The sequence below is a fragment of the Oncorhynchus gorbuscha genome, linkage group LG19 (genome assembly GCF_021184085.1).
Source record: "Oncorhynchus gorbuscha isolate QuinsamMale2020 ecotype Even-year linkage group LG19, OgorEven_v1.0, whole genome shotgun sequence".
NCBI lineage: Eukaryota > Metazoa > Chordata > Actinopteri > Salmoniformes > Salmonidae > Oncorhynchus > Oncorhynchus gorbuscha.
This window is the reverse complement of record NC_060191.1, coordinates 12,748,900-12,768,145: the sequence shown is the minus strand read 5'-3', so window position 1 is coordinate 12,768,145 and position 19,246 is coordinate 12,748,900. Positions and strand designations below refer to the sequence as shown.

The window sequence follows — 19,246 nt, the reverse complement described above, 5'->3', positions numbered from 1 at the left end:
GGAAAAAAGAAAAGCAAGAAAAACATCTATGGACAGTGAAATTGCCCTGTCACATAAAAATACTCATTATTGAGATAAATCATCTCCATTCTATTCCCCAAATAATATCCACCCCCCCACCGATCACCAACACCTGTTATCACAGCAACACACACACACACACACACACACACACACACACACACACACACACACACACACACACACACACACACACACACACACACACACACACACACACACACACACACACACACACACACACACACACACACACACACACACACACACACACACACACACACACACACACACACACACACACACACACACACACACACACACACACACACACACATTATTTAACAGTCTTATAAACAGTCTATTGAATGATGACGAGACAATCAAAAACACGATCCCATTGTGTGACTCCTTATTAAAACACAACAATGCTTAGATATGTGGAGGACATACAGTGCTTAATTTGATCCGGATCTTACCGAAACAGGACCGAACACCTCCCGGTACCTCTTTTGGCATGGACATTTTAAATTGATAATAAAAGCTATCAGAAAGTTAATTTGAGTTGCCTCTTTGTTAATTCTCTGTTTGTCAGTGTGAAAGTAGCCTGTTATTTTGATCATTTGTGCAGTATTATGGTGCTTTCAAGACAACTGGAAAGGTTGTAAAGGCCTTGGAAGTCTGAGTTGGATGACCATTCAAAATGACTTTGCCCAGTTGGTGCTAGTTTTTTCTCGTTTTTGCATATACGACAAAATCCCACATTGTCGTTTATCAGTTTCACACACATCCATGTACTATTATGGGAAAAATATAAATGAGATCCTTACAACATGGAAGTTTATCGTACATCATTTTTTTTTAAACTGAAGATCCTTATGGATTTGTCAAATAGCAGTCCTGTAGGCTATCGTTGTTAGCATTGCTTCTCATGGCACACTCTGCTTAAGCGGTTGACTCGCAATTGACAGTGCACTTTACCAGCACCCAAAATGAGTACTGGTACCTATTTAAGTCCAAGTCGAGCACTGCACACTACATGTAAATAAACAGTTCGGGGGGGGGTGATGTGAGATTCGAAACCTTGCCACAATCTGCAACAATTACATGAAATAGGCAATTTGCACAGAGAGCAATTTGGCAAATGAGTGAAAGACACATGATAGTTGCTTTGATGATCAGAACATGATGTTGGGGCATGCCGCCCATCCATGAACAAAGGTTGGAAAGTGTCCAACTACTTCAACGATTTTAAATGGCTGATTAACTTGTGCCAGGATATAATCAGAGCCACCTGTTGGAATTAGCATAAGGCTAACTTGTACCATGTTGCCTGATGGGACGAGCTACAATTTAGAGTTCGGTCACATGCAAGTACGTTTTAATTGGCTGATATGCATTTTGTGTGCGAGAACCCATTTAACTTTAAATGCTTGCTTATGTTTGGAAGTACGTTCGCAAGTCTGACATGCAGTCTAGCAATATGAAACACACACACCCCGTCCTAAAACAAGCTGGTTAATGATGACAAAGTAGCAACAAACAAACAGTGAACCTGACACTATCTCCCTCCCTCCCTCTCAGGTGTTCACCCCCGCGGTCGACCCCCCTATCATCACCCCATTCTGATCTCCAGATCGGTGGATGAGGGGATAAAATAAAGGACTAAAGGAGGGAGAGCTGTCTTTGTGTGGAGCTGGAGCCCACAAAGGTAGTGTTATCTCTGTTTGTTCTCTGTCACAGTGCTGGCCCTGGGGAGCCGAACACAAGCAGACAAGCTGGCCAGGACACACACACACACACACACACACACACCCACTACAGCACAGAGACCGAGGAGTGATCTAGGCTTCACACGCATCACACTCACAGGCAGGTTGATCTCTGTCTGTGTCTACCAGCATGTGTATATCAAATAACAAACATAGAGCTTCACCAATGGGCTTAGCCGTGTCTCTCAAGAGGAGAGGGTTAGGAGGAAGGGTTAAATCCATCAAAGTGCACTAAAGCCCCGTTCACACAGCCTATACTGGAGGAGGATCAACACTCCCTGTGCCTCCATTCCAGCTGGTTCTTTAGCTGCTTTAGCCTAGTCAGTTTTTAACCAGAGACAGACAATACCCCTTAAACATTCAATTACACACAAGTGTAACCAACCTGATTTGGCACCTGAGTCTTCTGATCGGCATGTTAGGTCACTGTGCTAAAAAGTAGGCTTTGACTTTGGAGCTAACGCAAGTCGTCAGATCTCAGGCAAGGTTTACTGCGAGTGGGATTTCAACAAACCACCTGTGTTACAGAAGCGTCTGAAATAAGTCTCCTGTTACTATAACCACTGAGGTGTTATGAGTTTCCACGGTGATGAGTTGGCTGTCTAGACTGGCGGAGGTATGAGGTATGAAATGAGGCCCAGACTCAAACTCACCACAGTCAGTCTGCTCTGCTTGCTGGGCGGATCGCGCCAGGCACCCACAGGGGAGAAAAGGGTTATCAGTCCCCAGTCACACTACAGCTCTCTCCCCTCCCTAATTGGCCAAACTGCTTAATTGGCATTGGAAACCATAGAGACAGTGGTTCTGGCAGCAGCCTTGATATGCTGAAGAAGACACCTTTATTTAAGTAAAGTTGGGCTGGGTGAGGTGTCTATGGCAATGCACTGACTGAAGCAACATCATTTCATTTACCACTGGAAAGGAAAGCTGAGAGATTACAACAAGAGAGTGAAGCAGGCTGTACCAATGCATTAAGCAGCACTGCAAAGCTACTTACTTTTAACTACAGTGTCTGTCTTCCTAAAGCAATGTAAAAACAGTTGCTGTTTTTCAGCCTTTGTTCCCTAAATGTGTTCAACAAAGTGCTAATTTGAGAGTGGTTTTTATTTCCTGCTAAAATAATTTCCTACACGGATAAGTTATAGTGTAGTTATGTTGTGATAGGGTGGGCAAATAGCATGCAATGATTAGGAGAGCACTTTAAAGAGAATCTTTGAATCTTCAATCTGTGTATACAAGTAGGTATACAGGGCAGGACCATATGATGATGAATCCTTTTTTCAGGGATGAGAGCAACAATTCAAACAGTAGAGAAAGAAAAAAACACCGTGCAACAAAGTCACGTCCATGACTGAGGAAGACTTCTAAAGGAGATCACCATTACAAACATCCCACTGGGCACAGATGTCAGTTCATCGTCTAGTTTTGATTTACAATGAGTTGTCAGCTAACATAAATTCAACATAAAATCAACAAAAAAAAGGTTTAGGTTAAAAGTTGGGTGAAAAAATGATGAAGTTCCCTTATGGTGATGACTTTTTGCATTGAAATGGAATGGAAACAACATTGATGGCTCAGTGGGAAGAGCCATATAACAACCTGTGAAATTGCGTTACCTAGTTCCTACTCTGTTGACTGTCCTGTCTGAACAGTTGTCTAGCACAGTGGTTCGGCACGGGTCTTTATCAGTGAGGTGTCAGTCACACCTCTGAGCCGCATGTGCAGACAAACAGGTGAGTGTCAATAACACTTTGAGCGTCGGTTCACGTGGCGCGAGGTGAGGAATGCTGAAGGGCGACCTTCGCAGCCAGTAGAGAACAGAGGGTGTGAAGTACCTTGACAGTTTCATTTGTTTGAGAGGACCTAAGAGGTGTTCCTCTCTACACTTGTTTGATTGGATTGTCAATGACAGATGTGGAGAAGACAAACAGTGTGTGTGTGTGTGTGTGTGTGTGTGTGTGTGTGTGTGTGTGTGTGTGTGTGTGTGTGTGTGTGTGTGTGTGTGTGTGTGTGTGTGTGTGTGTGTGTGTGTGTGTGTGTGTGTGTGTGTGTGTGTGTGTGCGTGCGTGCGTGCGTGTGTGTGCGTGAGAGAGAGAGAGACAGGCTCTCACATGCATACAAACATAGAGTGGTGAGAAGGTGATGATGGGTACCTATTCATTATTCTACAAACCTCCTCTCGTTAATCTGTGCTCATAAACCACTCTTCGACTCATCTCTCTCTCTCTCTCTCTCTCTCTCTCTCTCTCTCTCTCTCTCCATCTGGTACTAGCATGTCTCTAAAGGACTACAGATTTGATCTGACCTATTTTTAACTGACCATTCAGAAAAGGAAAATACCCTAACAAGCTAGAAGCGATCACAGTTTTTGAGTACAGCTACAACAGTGAAAAGCACACCCTTCCCCCTTCACATATCACGGTACCACATCAGTGTCCTCGTCATACAGAAACCCCCTGTCACGCGGGACTAGGTGGGTGAAGGAATCAGACGCAGAGAGTTCCACTGGGGTAAAGTGCTCTTTACTTCGGCACACAAAATGATAAGCCCGACAATACAGGGCGCGGACATACAACGTGACAACCCAAAAACCACAGGGTGCCAAGTTCAGAAAATAAATCCACCTCTAACTAAAATGCACACACGTAACATAAAGACGATCCTGCACCAAACAAGGGCGGGTCTACCTACTAAATATAGGGAACCTCATTAAACCAAACAACAGAAACACAAGTGAAACTAATAAGACAAAACAAACAGACAAAGGAAAAAGGGATCGGTAGCGGCTAGTAGGACGGTGACGACGACCGCCGAGCACCACCCGAACAGACAGGGGAGCCAACTTTGGCAGAAGTTGTGACACCCCCAGAATTCAACACCGATATGTCGGAGTCACATGACTACATTTTAGAACACCAACTCAAGAAGATTAAGAATAACAGTAAAATCATCTAAACCACAATACCTGGGAATTATTTCACTTCTGGGAGGCAGGATTTTGTCTAACAAACTGAAGAGTGTGTTCTGGGGCCAACAGTACACATCCAGCTGGTGAAACCTAATCTTCTGGGGCGATGGAAGGGAGGCAAGCAGACGTCCAAGTCAACAGAGAAGCAGACCAAGATTCTGACCCCCAAGCTGGCCACTGCGCTACAGATACACAACACACCCACATTACACACACACCAACGCCCCAAGTACTCACACAACCCCACGGCTCAGTGACAAATGGAAGGGTGTGCTGGCATATTTCATTAGACCAGCTGCACCCACAGGATGTGTGTGTGTGTGTGTATGTGTGTGAGAGAGAGAGAGAGAGAGGGGGAGACAAAGTGAAATCGGGCAACTCCAAACTGACCCAATTCCAAATCATATCTGCTCTAAAATCATCTTCTAGGAATAGCTTTTCATACGTTTTAATTCTCATGTCTCTGATAAAACATTAGCACCTGAATTCTAATATGTGTCCTGAAACATCCTCTGGATAAAGCCAATTGTGTCGTTCCATTACTGGATGGGTGGTCCCAGATTTGGTGGAGCAGCTTGTGGACTTGTCCTGCCATGAGAAAGAGTAATGTCATTTGGCTGATGAACCAAACACTACTGTGGCTCCCCCTTACTTACCCTCCTACCCTACTGCAGAGAAACAAACACTCTGCATGAAATAATGCCATCATTGCCATGCATCAATGGCTGTCTATGGGAGGCCTGCCTGACTGCCAGTGCTGCCAGCCTACATGGCTCATCCCTGGCTCTGTGTCTGGGAGACCTGTGGGAGTCTTCTTCCCAGGGGAGGGTGGCTGTTCTGGGCTTGGCATGAGAGAAGCAGCCTCGTCCTCTGTGGTTGTGGGGCTTCCTGACCCTTGCTGGGGAGAGGAGCCAACTGGACATCCACACTGTGGCCTTCTGGTGCCTCTTTCTCTGCCTGCCACATATGCTTCACCCTGCGGCTATCTGTTTCCTGGATCCCTCACAACATCACCATGGCTACACAACCCCCAGAAAGATAAGGGGGAACACACACATACACATGGCTGCACATGGTTAATGTCTATGGCAAAAACATTTGAAATGTTATTGAACAATGAATAATGTGTGAGAAGATGTATCACAGTACATGGTGGTCCTTCTGTAGCTCAGTTGGTAGAGCATGGCGCTTGTAACGCCAGGGTAGTGGGTTCGATCCCCGGGACCACCCATACGTAGAATGTATGCACACATGACTGTAAGTCGCTTTGGATAAAAGCGTCTGCTAAATGGCATATATTATTTATTATATTATGAAGCAGAATCATTAGGACTATAGCCAACCATCAAGAGATAAAAGGACATTTCAGAAGAAAAAAAAGAAAAAAAATAGGCAACTATAAGGCTACCTTTACACAGGCAGCCCAATTCTGATCTTTTGACCAATCAAATTAGATATTTTCAAATCATATCATTTTCAGAGCTAATCACATTAGTCAAAATACCAATTAGTGGAAACAAGATCAGAATTGGGCTGCTTGTGTAAACAAAGCCCAATAGACATGGCTGGGACGTATTGGTTCTGACAAGATAATCCCAACCCTGCAGCAATGACATTCATCAACACAGAAAACACCTCAGTCATCTGGGCACGCACACTTGTGGACTTTCCAACTGAGGCTCAAGCTGTGTCTAGTGACATACTGTAAGTGTGACATAATTATGATAATTCTCAAGTTGGCTAGAGACGTGATTGCATACTTTGGGTCGGGGTGACACTTTTCTGGAATCTTGACTCTGACGCTTCATAGCAGAGGGTGGTAACAATCCATCTGCAGTGTGTTTGTGAGTCTTGATAATCATGACAAATTCCCAAAGGTAGCAGGTATAAGAAAATGTGTTGCTTCCACAAATGGAGAATTATGAGTGCTGTAAACAAACAAAAAACGTTACACTTCGATTAACATAATAGATGGTTGATTTAATTTAAATGAATATCTGTGCTGTGATATGTAGTGTGTGATGGATCATATCTGTCATTGTTTTACATATTTTAACCACACTAATTGCTTGTCTAATTTTCTGACCCACGTACACACATAGGTTTACACACCAACTCACACATTATTAATAGATCATCAATTTCTCCTGCTTAGTTTTTTTCTGGAGGTTTTCGTTCCATCTCCAGCATAGTAAACTCTGGCATCTCATTGCCCTTGCCAATACTTCCTGGAACGAACAGAGTTGTGAGGCAGAACCAGGAACTCATTTCATTAGCGTCCGGCTGCCATTGGTGAATAATTAGGGTCTGTCCTCCGTCTGCGCTAGCCGGGCCCAGAGTTCTGAGAGGTTAATTACCAGTAACAATCAATTACTTAACTAATCTGATACGATCAATAAGGTCCTCCAATTCACGAAGCATGCAGCCAGAAGAGGGGCAGAATACGATAAAACCTTTGACATGTTGTAATGGGATGTTTTTATTAGAATAGACAATAAAATAACATATGGCGTACATATACTATGTGCATGTATTTGCAGTTGATAAGTCTAATTGTTGATATTATACTGGTGGAATCTGCAGAATCCAAACTGGTTAAAAAATTGATCAATTAAGTTTATAGTGTTTGTTATAATACAATTAAAAGTGGTCCAAGCCCTAAAGTGTTCCCCGTAGTAGGTTGTCACATCAAAATAACTATTTTCACCATGAGAGTGTAACGGCGTTCTTCGTTTGTAGAAAGAGAGTCGGACCGAAATGCAGCGTGGTGGTTACTCATGACTTTAATGAAAAAAGTGACACATGAAATAACTATACAAATACAAAAACAACAAACGGAACGTGAAACCTAAATACAGCCTATCTGGTGAAACTACACAGAGACAGGAACAATCACCCACGAAATACACAGTGAAACCCAGGCTACCTAAATACGGTTCCCCATCAGAGACAACAAGAATCACCTGACTCTGATTGAGAACCGCCTCAGGCAGCCAAGCCTATACTAGACACACCCTTAATCAACCACAATCCCAATGCCTACAAAAACTCCAATACGACAATACAATAAACCCATGTCACACTCTGGCCTGAACAAATAATTAAAGAAAACACAAAATACTAAGACCAAGTCGTGACAGAACCCCCCCCCCTAAGGTGCGGACTCCCGGACGCACCTCAAAACCATAGGGAGGGTCCGGGTGGGCGTCTGTCCATGGTGGCGGTTCCGGCTCGGGACGTGGCCCCCACTCCATTAATGTCCAAGTACCTCCCCTTAGCGTCCTGGGATAATCTACCCTCGCCGCCGACCATGGCCTAATAGTCCTCACCCAAAACCCCACTGAACAGAGGGGCAGCTCGGGACTGAGGGGCAGCTCGGGACTGAGGGGCAGGTCGGGACTAAGGCAGCTCGGGACTGAGGGGCAGCTCGGGACTGAGGGGCAGCCTGGGACTGAGGGGCAGCCTGGAACTGAGGGGAAGCCCAGTATTGAGAGAAAGCACAGTACTGAGAGGAAGCCCAGTACTGAGAGGAAGCCCAGTACTGAGATGAAGCTCAGGTAGGTAGTAGGCTCCGGTAGATCCTGGCTGGCTGGCGGATCTGGAAGATTCAGGTAGACTAGCAGATCTGGAAGATTCTGGTTGACTAGCAGATCTGGAAGATTCTGGTTAACTGGCAGATCTAGAAGATCATGGCTGACTGGCGGATCTAGCTGTTCTATGCAGACTGACAGCTCTGGCTGCTTCATACAGACTGACAGCTCTGGCTGCTTCATGCAGACTGACATCTCTGGCTGCTTCATACAGACTGACAGCTCTGACTGCTCCATGCAGGCTGACAGCTCTGGCTGCTTCATACAGACTGACAGCTCTGGCTGCTTTATGCAGACTGACAACTCTGGCTGCTTCATGCAGACTGACAGCTCTGACTGCTCCATGCAGGCTGACAGCACCCTGCAGACTGGCAGCTCCTTGCAGACTGACAGCTCCTTGCAGACTGGCAGCTCCTTGCAGACTGACCATTCTGGCTGCTTCATGCAGACTGACAGCTCTGACTGCTCCATGCAGGCTGACAGCACCCTGCAGACTGGCAGCTCCTTGCAGACTGACAGCTCCTTGCAGACTGACAGCTCCTTGCAGACTGGCAGCTCTTTGCAGACTGACACCTCTGGCTGCTTCATGCAGACTGACAGCACCTTGCAGACTGACAGCTCCCTGCAGACTGGCAGCTCAGGCTGCTCCGAACAGGCAGGAGGCTCCCTCAGCGCTGTAGAGGAGGAAGGCTCTGATAGCGCTGAACAGGCGGGAGACTCCGACAGCGCAGGAGAGGAGAAAGGCTCTGATAGCGCTGAACAGGCGGGAGACTCCGACAGCGCAGGAGGGAAGGAAGGCTCTGGCTGTGCTGAACAGGAGAGGCACGCAGAAGGCCTGGTGCGTAGTGCTGGAACTGGTGCTACAGGATCGAGGACACACACAGGAAGCCTGGTGCGGGGAGCTGCTACCGGAGGACTGGTGTGTAGAGGTGGCTCTGGATAGACCGGACCGTGCAGGCGCACTGGAGCTCTTGAGCACCGAGCCTGCAACCTTACCTGGCTCGATGCCCACTCTAGCCCGGCCAAAACGAAGGACTGGTATGAACCGCATCGGGCTATGCACCCGTACTGGAAACACCGTGCGCTCCACCGGTAAGCACAGGGAGTTTGCGCAGGTCTCCTACCTGGCATAGCCATACTCCCTTTAAGCCCCCCCCCCCCCCCCAATAATTTTTTTGGGCTGCTTTTCGTGCTTCCTTGCGGGCTTCCTTGCCAACCGTGTTCCCTCGTATCGTCGCTCCTATCTCCGGCTGCCTCTGCTCTCCTTAGTGCCTCCACCTGTTCCCATGGGAGGCGATCTCTTCCGGCCAGTATCTCCTCCCAAGTGTAACAACCTTTACATTACATTTACATTTAAGTCATTTACCATCCAACACGTCTTCCCATGTCCATTCTCCGAATAATTCATCCTCCTTTTGCTGCTCCAGCTGTCGCTGCCTGTTTCCACGCCACTCGGTCCGTGTGTGGTGGGTGATTCTGTAACGCCGTTCCTCGTTTGTAGAAAGAGAGTCGGACCGAAATGCAGCGTGGTGGTTACTCATGACTTTAATGAAAAAGTGACACATGAAATAACTATACAAATACAAAAACAACAAACGGAACGTGAAACCTAATTACAGCCTATCTGGTGAAACTACACAGAGACAGGAACAATCACCCACGAAATACACAGTGAAACCCAGGCTACCTAAATACGGTTCCCCATCAGAGACAACAAGAATCACCTGACTCTGATTGAGAACCGCCTCAGGCAGCCAAGCCTATACTAGACACACCCTTAATCAACCACAATCCCAATGCCTAACACAAAATACTAAGACCAAGGCGTGACAGAGAGTTTAATTTCAGAGAAAAGAAGACATAATCATTTAGAAAGCAGACAAGCAGAAACACCAAAGTTGGTGCTTTTATGGAGGTTTGTTATAAACGGTCTCCCATTTGACCCATACACTGGACATTCATTTTGCCTGACCCAGTCTCTGTGTCCTCTGAGAGAACATTGGTGTACCGGCAAACTTTTAATTGTCCCATCAACCCTTTAGTCGGCTTCTCTTGTATCGGAGTGCATCTGAGTTCGCATGAGAACTGATTACTTTAAATCATGTCTAACCCTCCGTCCAGCCATTACTCACACATCACAGACCACTGGCCTTGTTATTGGGAATCGAAGATTGCCACGCCTCCTTGTCCGTCTTGATCCACAAATTAGTAAATCCACAGCTATGGCCTACTCCTCGAATTGTCTCCTTCCTTCACAATGGGGCCTCAATTACTACCCAGGATTCAGTCTCTTACTTACAGTATGCAATCATCACAATTTCTATCCCATCCTACCATCTCACCTTAGATCATACTCAACATAATCTTTCGATTGGGAGGAAAATAGTTTTAATGATATGCCTGTTTTTATATATATATTGAAAATTGTTCCCTTAATTACACTACCATTGTGATGACTTGTTGTTGAATTACTCTTTATTTTCCTACCTGGGCAATCTAATCAAGTTAACAGTGTAATGGAGAAAATGACCTTGGAATAGTAATTGATGCCGTCAGACAGTCTTGATGATAATAGTGTAATTAACGAGAGTAGTTGACCTAGGAATGATTTGATAACACAGACAGAATAATAACTGAATGACAACCTCAAGAGTTCATCATCAAGATGTCCTCCCTCCTCCGATCTTTGAGATATGATTATAAGTTGGCATCAGCATCACAAACAATCACATTCATCAAACAATGGATGGTTATGTCCTGATTCCATTTGATTTGAGGTGAGTCAGATTTAAAGGTCCTGATTTGGCCTCGTTTTAGATTTGGTTCATTAAGAAATGCTAGCGGCCATGACTGAATTCAAACGTGTGGTTTGATGTGGGTGTCTCGTGTGTTTGCAGTTGGGAAGCGTTAGCCAAATTATTTAGCCAATTAGCTTCAGCCAGCTGGCGTGTGATCGAGCAAAGTTGGTTTGACTTTGGATAGCCCATCACTTGGGATAGTTAGGGACTGTCACAAAATTACACAATGTAAATGAGACAATGTTTTCATGTTGTACACCTTATACCTTTCTCAATAAATGTTTACAACATGTGAATATATACACTTTAATTGTTTTTTAAGTCATTGACATTTGGAGATTTTGGAATTTTAACATATTGTCGCATATACATTGTGTAATTTTCTGATGGTCCCTAACTAGCCCCGTAAGGATATCCAAAGTCAACCCTAATTTAACAAGGGCATTACGATTGGGTCGCCTGCAGCTGAACTCCAAATTGATGATTATTTGTGTGCTGCCAGTTGTGGGCATTTCCCCACAGGATGAAAACAAACCCAACCTTTATTTACATTGTGATTCTGTTCACGACCACAAATTTCACAAAACTCTGTTTTGGATGAGACTGACTTTTTCCCCCCAAAATGAACCTATTTACACTTTGTTGTCAATTTTGACAGTTGAATAAATGTTTCTGACTCATGTCGATGCCAGGCTGTTTTTTAAACAAGAAGTTGGTTTTTAGGGGCAATTGTTGTTCAGGGCACAAGGTGTGGCCAATGGGTCATCTAACTAACATACACACTGTCACATTCCATTCAGCAGCATCTGTACAGTGATTTAACATAACCAGGACCATGGACAGAGCTTATAAAGGTTACCACCAGTCAAACTATTGAGACATCAGGACCACAGACAGGGTCTGTACAGTCAATCTAACTACAGCAGGAACATTAACAGAGTGTGTACAGTGACTCTACCCATGACAACCACGGAGAGCACCTTTCAAAGTGACCGCCAGTCAATCTAATCATATCAGTACCACAGACAGCACCTACACCCCCTGAAGCTGTACTCCAACCCTGTAGTCTGCACAATAAGGATGGGTGACATCTACCTTTGATGTTGAACCTGGCTTTTTTCCCCTTTATAACAACACATGAAAACAAAGAGCACATAGAGATATATTTAGATCACAAGGAGATAAATGCACCGGTGTGCTGAAATACTTCAGCTTATTTGTGAGAAAAGTAGTAGCCATTACTACAGAATGGTCAATTGGGGATTACATATAAACATGCCTGACAAAAGTGAGAAGATAAGGGGGTGGTAGTTACTTGACCAGTCCACAATGAGTGCTGCACTACAGAGGTGGACTGAGACAGAGAAAAGTGGGGATGAGTCATCTATAGGATGCACCCACAAACAGAGATTGAGAGCGAGAGAGAGAGAGAGAGAGAGAGAGAGAGAGAGAGAGAGAGAGAGAGAGAGAGAGAGAGAGAGAGAGAGAGACAGACAGACATAAGAAAGCAAGTGAATGGTTCAAACTTAGAGAGAGAGATACAAAAATATATATTGTTCTATATTGTTTTCAATAAGCAATGTGGCAGAGTAACTATAGAGTATTATTATGTGTAGTAATGTGGCAGATTAAATATAGAGTATTGTTATGTGTATTAATGTGGCAGATTAAATATAGAGTATTGTTATGTGTAGTAGTGTGGCAGAGTAAATATAGAGTATTATTATGTGTAGTAATGTGGCAGAGTAACTATAGAGTATTATTATGTGTAGTAATGTGGCAGAGTAAATATAGAGTATTATTATGTGTAGTACTGTGGCAGAGAAAATACAGAGTAGTATTATACGTAGCGGTGTGGCAGAGTAAGCAGAGTATTATTATGTGTAGTAATGTGGCAGAGTAAGCAGAGTATTATTATGTGTAGTAATGTGGCAGAGTAAGCAGAGTATTATTATGTGTAGTAATGTGGCAGATTAAATATAGAGTATTATTATGTGTAGTAATGTGGCAGATGAAATATAGAGTAGTATTATGTGTAGTAATGTGGCAGAGTTAACAGAGTATTATTATGTGTAGTAATGTGGCAGATTAAATATAGAGTAGTATTATGCGTAGTGATGTGGCAGAGTAAACAGAGTATTATTATGTGTATTAATGTGGCAGATTAAATATAGAGTATTGTTATGCGTAGTGATGTGGCAGAGTAAACAGAGTATTATTATGTGTAGTAATGTGGCAGAGTAACTATAGAGTATTATTATGTGTAGTAATGTGGCATATTAAATATAGAGTATTGTTATGCGTAGTGATGTGGCAGAGTAAACAGAGTAGTATTATGTGTAGTAATGTGGCAGAGTAACTATAGAGTATTATTATGTTGTAACGGCGTTCGTCTGTTGAAAGAAGAGAGTCGGACCGAATTGCAGCGTGTAGGTTACTCTTGACTTTAATGAAAGAACGCGGTACATGAAATAACTGAAACTAAATACAAAAACAACAGAACGGAACGTGAAACTAATTACAGCCTATCTGGTGACTACAACACAGAGACAGGAACAAACACCCACAAAATACAAAGCGAAAGTCAGGCTGCCTAAATACGGTTCCCAATCAGAGACAACGATAAGCACCTGACTCTAATTGAGAATCGCCTCAGGCAGCCAAGCCTATACAACACCCCTAATCAGCCGCGATCCCAAATAATACAAACCCCAATACGAAACACAACATATAAACCCATGTCACACCCTGGCCTACCCAAACATAACAAAAACACAAAATACAATGACCAAGGCGTGACATATGTGCAGTAATGTGGCAGAGTAACTATAGAGTATTGTTATGTGTAGTAATGTGGCAGAGTAAACAGAGTAGTATTATGTGTAGTAATGTGGCAGAGTAAATATAGAGTATAATTATGTGTAGTACTGTGGCAAAGTAAATACAGTGCCTTCGGACAGTATTCAGACCCCTTGACTTTTTCCACATTTTGTTACGTTACAGCCTTATTCTAAAATGGATTAAATTGATAATTTCCTCGGCAATCTACACACAATACCCCATAATGGCAAAGCAAAAACAGGTTTTTAGAACATTTTGCAAATGTATATAAAAAAAACTGAAATACCTTATTTAAATAAGTATTCAGACCCTTTGCAATGAGACTCGAAATTGAGCTCAGATGCATCCTGTTTCCATTAAGTATCCTTGAGATGTTTCTACAACTTGATTGGAGTCCACCTGTGGTAAATTCCATTGACTGGACATGATTTGGAAAGGCACTGATGGGTTCTCCCAAACTTGAAATATTGTTAATCATCAGGTATCCTATGGAAAAGAGAAGAGCCACAGTCTGGTTCTTACACCAGAAGTTAATGGTTTTCTGTAGGAGAAATGTAAATGTCAATTAAGGTTGAATGTGAGCCAGGGGCTTGGAATGTTACTGAGTAAGGGAAAGGCAATCACATGGCTGCGGTCACTAATAAGGGTGGAGAGCTGTGGATTAGTGAAGAATGGGGGCCGAGGTCAGGTCAGGTCACAGTAAGGGAGAAGGAACAGATTATTACCCACATCAATTTAACTTCCTGCCTAGCAATAATGATGTATTGTTTCGAGGGAAGGAGGAGACGTCACCTAAATTGGGGTATATGTATATACCTGTGCTGGTGGAAACATGGCTTTGTCTTAAAAACTTGGTTTGAGCTTTACTAATCGTCCGTGAGTTTTTACTCTTTATTTAGAACCTAACAGCACACACCTGTCTATATAAGAGATCCAGAGATTACAGTGCATGTCAGAGCAAAAACCAAGCCATGAGGTTGAAGGAATTGTCCGTAGAGCTCCGAGACAGGATTGTGTCGAGGAAGAGATCTGGGGAACGGTCCCAAAACATTTCTGCAGCATTGAAGGTCCCCAAGAACACATTGGCCTCCATCATTCTTAAATGGAAGAAGTTTGGAACCACCAAGACAGTTCCCAGAGCTGGCCGCCTGGCCAAACTGAGCAATCGGGGGAGAAGGGCCTTGGTCAGAGAGGTGACCAAGAACCCGATGGTCACTCTGGCAGAGCTCTAGAGTTCCTCTGTGGAGATGGGAGAATCTTCCAGGAGGACAACCATCTCCGCAGAACTTCACCAATCAGGTAGAGTGGCCAGACGGAAGCTACTCCTCAGTAAAAGGCACATGACATCCCGCTTGGAGTTTGGCAAAAGACAGCTAAAGACTCAAAGACCATGAGAAACAAGAAACTCTGGTCGGATGAAATGAAGATTGAACGACTTGGTCTGAATGCCAAGCGTCACGTCTGGAGGAAAGCTGGCACCATCCCTACGGTGAAGCTTGTTGATGGAAGCATTATGCTGTGGGGATGTTTTTCAGGGGCAGGGACTGGGAGACTAGTCAGGATTGAGGCAAAGATGAACGGAGCAAAGTACAGAGAGATCCTGCTCCAGAGCGCTCAGGACCCCAGACTGGGGCGAGGTTAGCCTTCCAACAGGATAACGACACGAAGCACACAGCCAAGAGAACGCAGGAGTGGCTTCGGGAAAAGTCTCTGAATGTTCTTGAATAGCCAAGCCAGAGCCCAGAATTGAACCTGATTGAACATCTCTGGAAAGACCTGAAAATAGCTGTGCAGCAACATTCCCCATCCAACTTTACAAAGCTTGAGAGGGCCTGCAGAGAAGAATGGGATAAATTCCCCAAATCAAACCATATCAAATTTTATTAGTCACATGCGGCGAATACAGTGAAATGCTTACTTACGAGACCCAAACCGACAGTGCAGTTAAACAAAATAAAGATAAGAATAAGAGATAAAAGTATATAAAAGTAATTAAAGAGGGACAGTAAAGAATAACAATATACTGTATACAGGGGGGTGCCGGTTAGTTGAGGTAGTATGTACATGTAGGTAGATTTAATTAAAGTGACTATGCATAGATGACAACAGAGAGTGGCAGTGGTGTGGAGAGGGGTGGGGGGGGACAATGTGAAAGTCTGGATAGCCATTTGACTAGATATTCCGGAGTCTTATGGCTTGGGGGTAGAAGCTGTTTAGAAGCCTCTTGGACCTAGACTTGGCACTCCGGTACCGCTTGCCGTGTGGTAGCAGGGAGACCAGTCTATGACTAGGGTGGCTGGAGTCTTTCACAATTTTTAGGGCCTTCCTCTGACACCGCCTGATATAGAGGTCCTGGATGGCAGGAAGCTTGCACCCAGTGATGTACTGGGTCGTTCGCACTACCCTCTGCAGTGCTTTGCAGTCGGAGGCTGAGCAGTTGCCATACCAGGCAGTGATGCAACCATGCTCTTGATGGTGCAGTTGTAGAACCTTTAGAGGATCTGAGGACCCATGCCAAATCTTTTCAATCTCCTGAGGGGGAATAGGTTTTGTCGTGCCCTCTTCATGACTGTCAGCCCCGTCGATGAGAATGATGGGCATGCTCGGTGCTCTGTTTCATGTAGTCCACAACCATCTCCTTTGTCTTGATCACATTGAGGGAGAAGTTGTTGTCCTAGCACCACATAGCCAGGTCTTTGACCTCCACCCTATAGGCTGTCTCGTTGTTGTCGGTGATCAGGCCTACCACTGTTGTATCATTGGCAAATTGAATGATGGTGTTGGAGTCGTGCCTGGCCATGCAGTCATGAGTGAACAGGGAGTACAGGAGGAGGCTGAGCACGCACCCCTGACAGGCCCGTGTTGAGGATCAGCTGGCAGGTGTGTTGTTTCCTACCCTTACCACCTGGGGGCGGCCCGTCATGAAGTCCAGGATCCAGTTGCAGAAGGAGGTGTTAAGTCCCAGGGTCCTTAGCTTATTGATGAGCTTTGAGGGCACTATGGTGTTGAACGCTGAGCTGTAGTCAATGAATAGCATTCTCACATAGTTGTTCCTTTTGTACAGATGACAAAGGGCAGTGTGGAGTGCAATAGATCTGTGGATCTTTTGGTGCGTCATGCAATTTGGAGTGGGTCTAGGGTTTCTGGGATGAATGGTGTTGATGTGAGCCATGACCAGCATTTCAAAGCACTTCATGGCTACAAACGTGAGTGCTACAGGTCGGTAGTCATTTGGGCACAGGCACTATGGTAGTCTGCTTGTGTTCTTAGGCACAGGCACTATGGTAGTCTGGTGCTTCCTGCTTTCATTTTTGCTTGTAAGCAGGAATCAGGAGGATAGAATTATGGTCAGATTTGCCAAATGGAGGGCGAGCGAGAGCTTTGTATGCATCTCTGTGTGAAGTATAGGTTTTTCAGAGTTATTTTCCCTCTGGTTGCACATTTAACATGCTGATAAAAATGAGGTAAAACTGATTTAAGTTTCCATGCATTAAAATCCCCAGCTACTAGGAGCACCGCCTCTAGGTGAACGTTTTCTTGTTTGCTTATGGCGGAATACAGCTCATACAATGCTATCTTAGTGCCAGCCTTAGACTGTGTGGTCGTGTGTAAAAAGCAACAAAGAAATACAGGTGTGCCAAGCTTGTAGCGTCTGTCCCAAAAAGACTTGAGGCTGTCATCGGGTCTGAATACTTATGTAAATGTAAAATTTGTAACACGTTTTTTAAATATACATTTGCAAAGAAATCTAAAAACCTGTTTTTGCTTTGTCATTATGTGGTATTGTGTGTAGATGAATGAGGTGGGGGGGACGTAATACATTTTAGAACAAGGCCGTAACATAATAAAATGCGTAAAAGTCAAGTGGTCTGAATACATTTTGAATCCACCGTATAGAGTATTATTATGTGTAGTAATGTGGCAGAGTAAATATAAAGTATTATTATGTGTATTGATGTGTAATAATTTGATAAGAACGTAACAAAACCTGTAAACCTCATCCACGTATGACTTGCCACGTCTATGACAACCCAAAGCACATCAGCAGCAGGGGAAGGAGCTCATTGGGCAGTCGGAAACCATGTGCAAACTAATTGGCCGAGAGAGGGATAAACAGAAAGCATCAAGCATTGCTGATTGGTTGCCTGCCTGAAGAGGAAGCCGGCAGCATGCTGGCTGAGTGTTCTCTTTCAGACAGACTGAGGGTGGTTTAACAACAGACAGAGATAACCAGATAAACAGCATATACAGTACATCCCACCATCTATCTATCTCTCTATTCCTATATGTATCACTCCATCTCCCGAGGTTATATTTTGACACACACACACACACACACACACACACACACACACACACACACACACACACACACACACACACACACACACACACACACACACACACACACACACACACACACACACACACACACACACACACACACACACACACACACACACATACACAGGCTAGACACACAGCGTACTAACAATAACAAAGTACAATAAATCTCAGTCCTTCCTGGTTCTGCTTCCTGGATGCATCAACAGGAGAGCATCCTTAATGGCTTCCTCTCTCCCCTCTCATCCCTGCCTCCTCCTCATCCCCCTCTCTCTCCTTCCATTCCCGTTGTCTCTGACCACAGCACTATTCAGATAAGGAGAGAAAACCAGCATGAAAAAGAAGGTTGGGTTTCCCACACATTACCTTCCTCTGGAAAGAGATATAGAGTGAGTGTCTGCTCTGAGATTCAACTCCAATTTAGCAGCAGCTTCCAGACAGCTACGGCTTAAACATCACATGACCTGCCACCTGCTCCTCCAGCACGGTCATATGACAGCTTAGGCAGTAGAAATGCACTCTGGGATATGCAGTACAGAGTGGCACATTGACTGCGGAAATCAAGGAACAATAGCAATTACAGAAACAGAAGAAAATAGAAAATGAAACAAAGTGGATTCATTGTTCTTAATGAATGCTTTATGCAATGAGTAATCTATGTCTGTCATTTGTGTAATATACATTTCGCATGCGGTGATGGAAATTATCGACATTTTTAAAATCTAAAACTGGAAACACATGGTTATGTTGACTTCTTCTATTTTTCCCAATGAAGTGTTTCATATCTGGGATATATCCTGTGAGTTCGATGGTGTTGTGTTCCACTTAATGCTGTTATTGTCACGCCTGCTCCCACGCTTCCCCCCTGGCGCTCGAGGGAGCCAGGCTCCCCAGCATTGCGCACGCCTGCCA

At 44.3% G+C, this 19,246-nt stretch overlaps 1 protein-coding gene across 2 annotated transcripts in view; it reads right to left on the bottom strand.

Moving 5' to 3' along the window:
- LOC124006039 (t-SNARE domain-containing protein 1-like) overlaps positions 1 to 18,809 on the bottom strand; it is a 174,900-nt gene extending 156,091 nt beyond the window's left edge. The window contains exon 1 of one of the 2 annotated variants that reach the window (XM_046315699.1): positions 18,701 to 18,809. The gene's annotated coding sequence lies outside the window, so the exon portion shown is untranslated. Of the gene's footprint in view, positions 1 to 4,758; positions 4,928 to 18,700 lie in introns of those variants that run through there. The other variant, XM_046315698.1, reaches the window with a different exon arrangement.
- Positions 18,810 to 19,246: the final 437 nt, after the last annotated feature.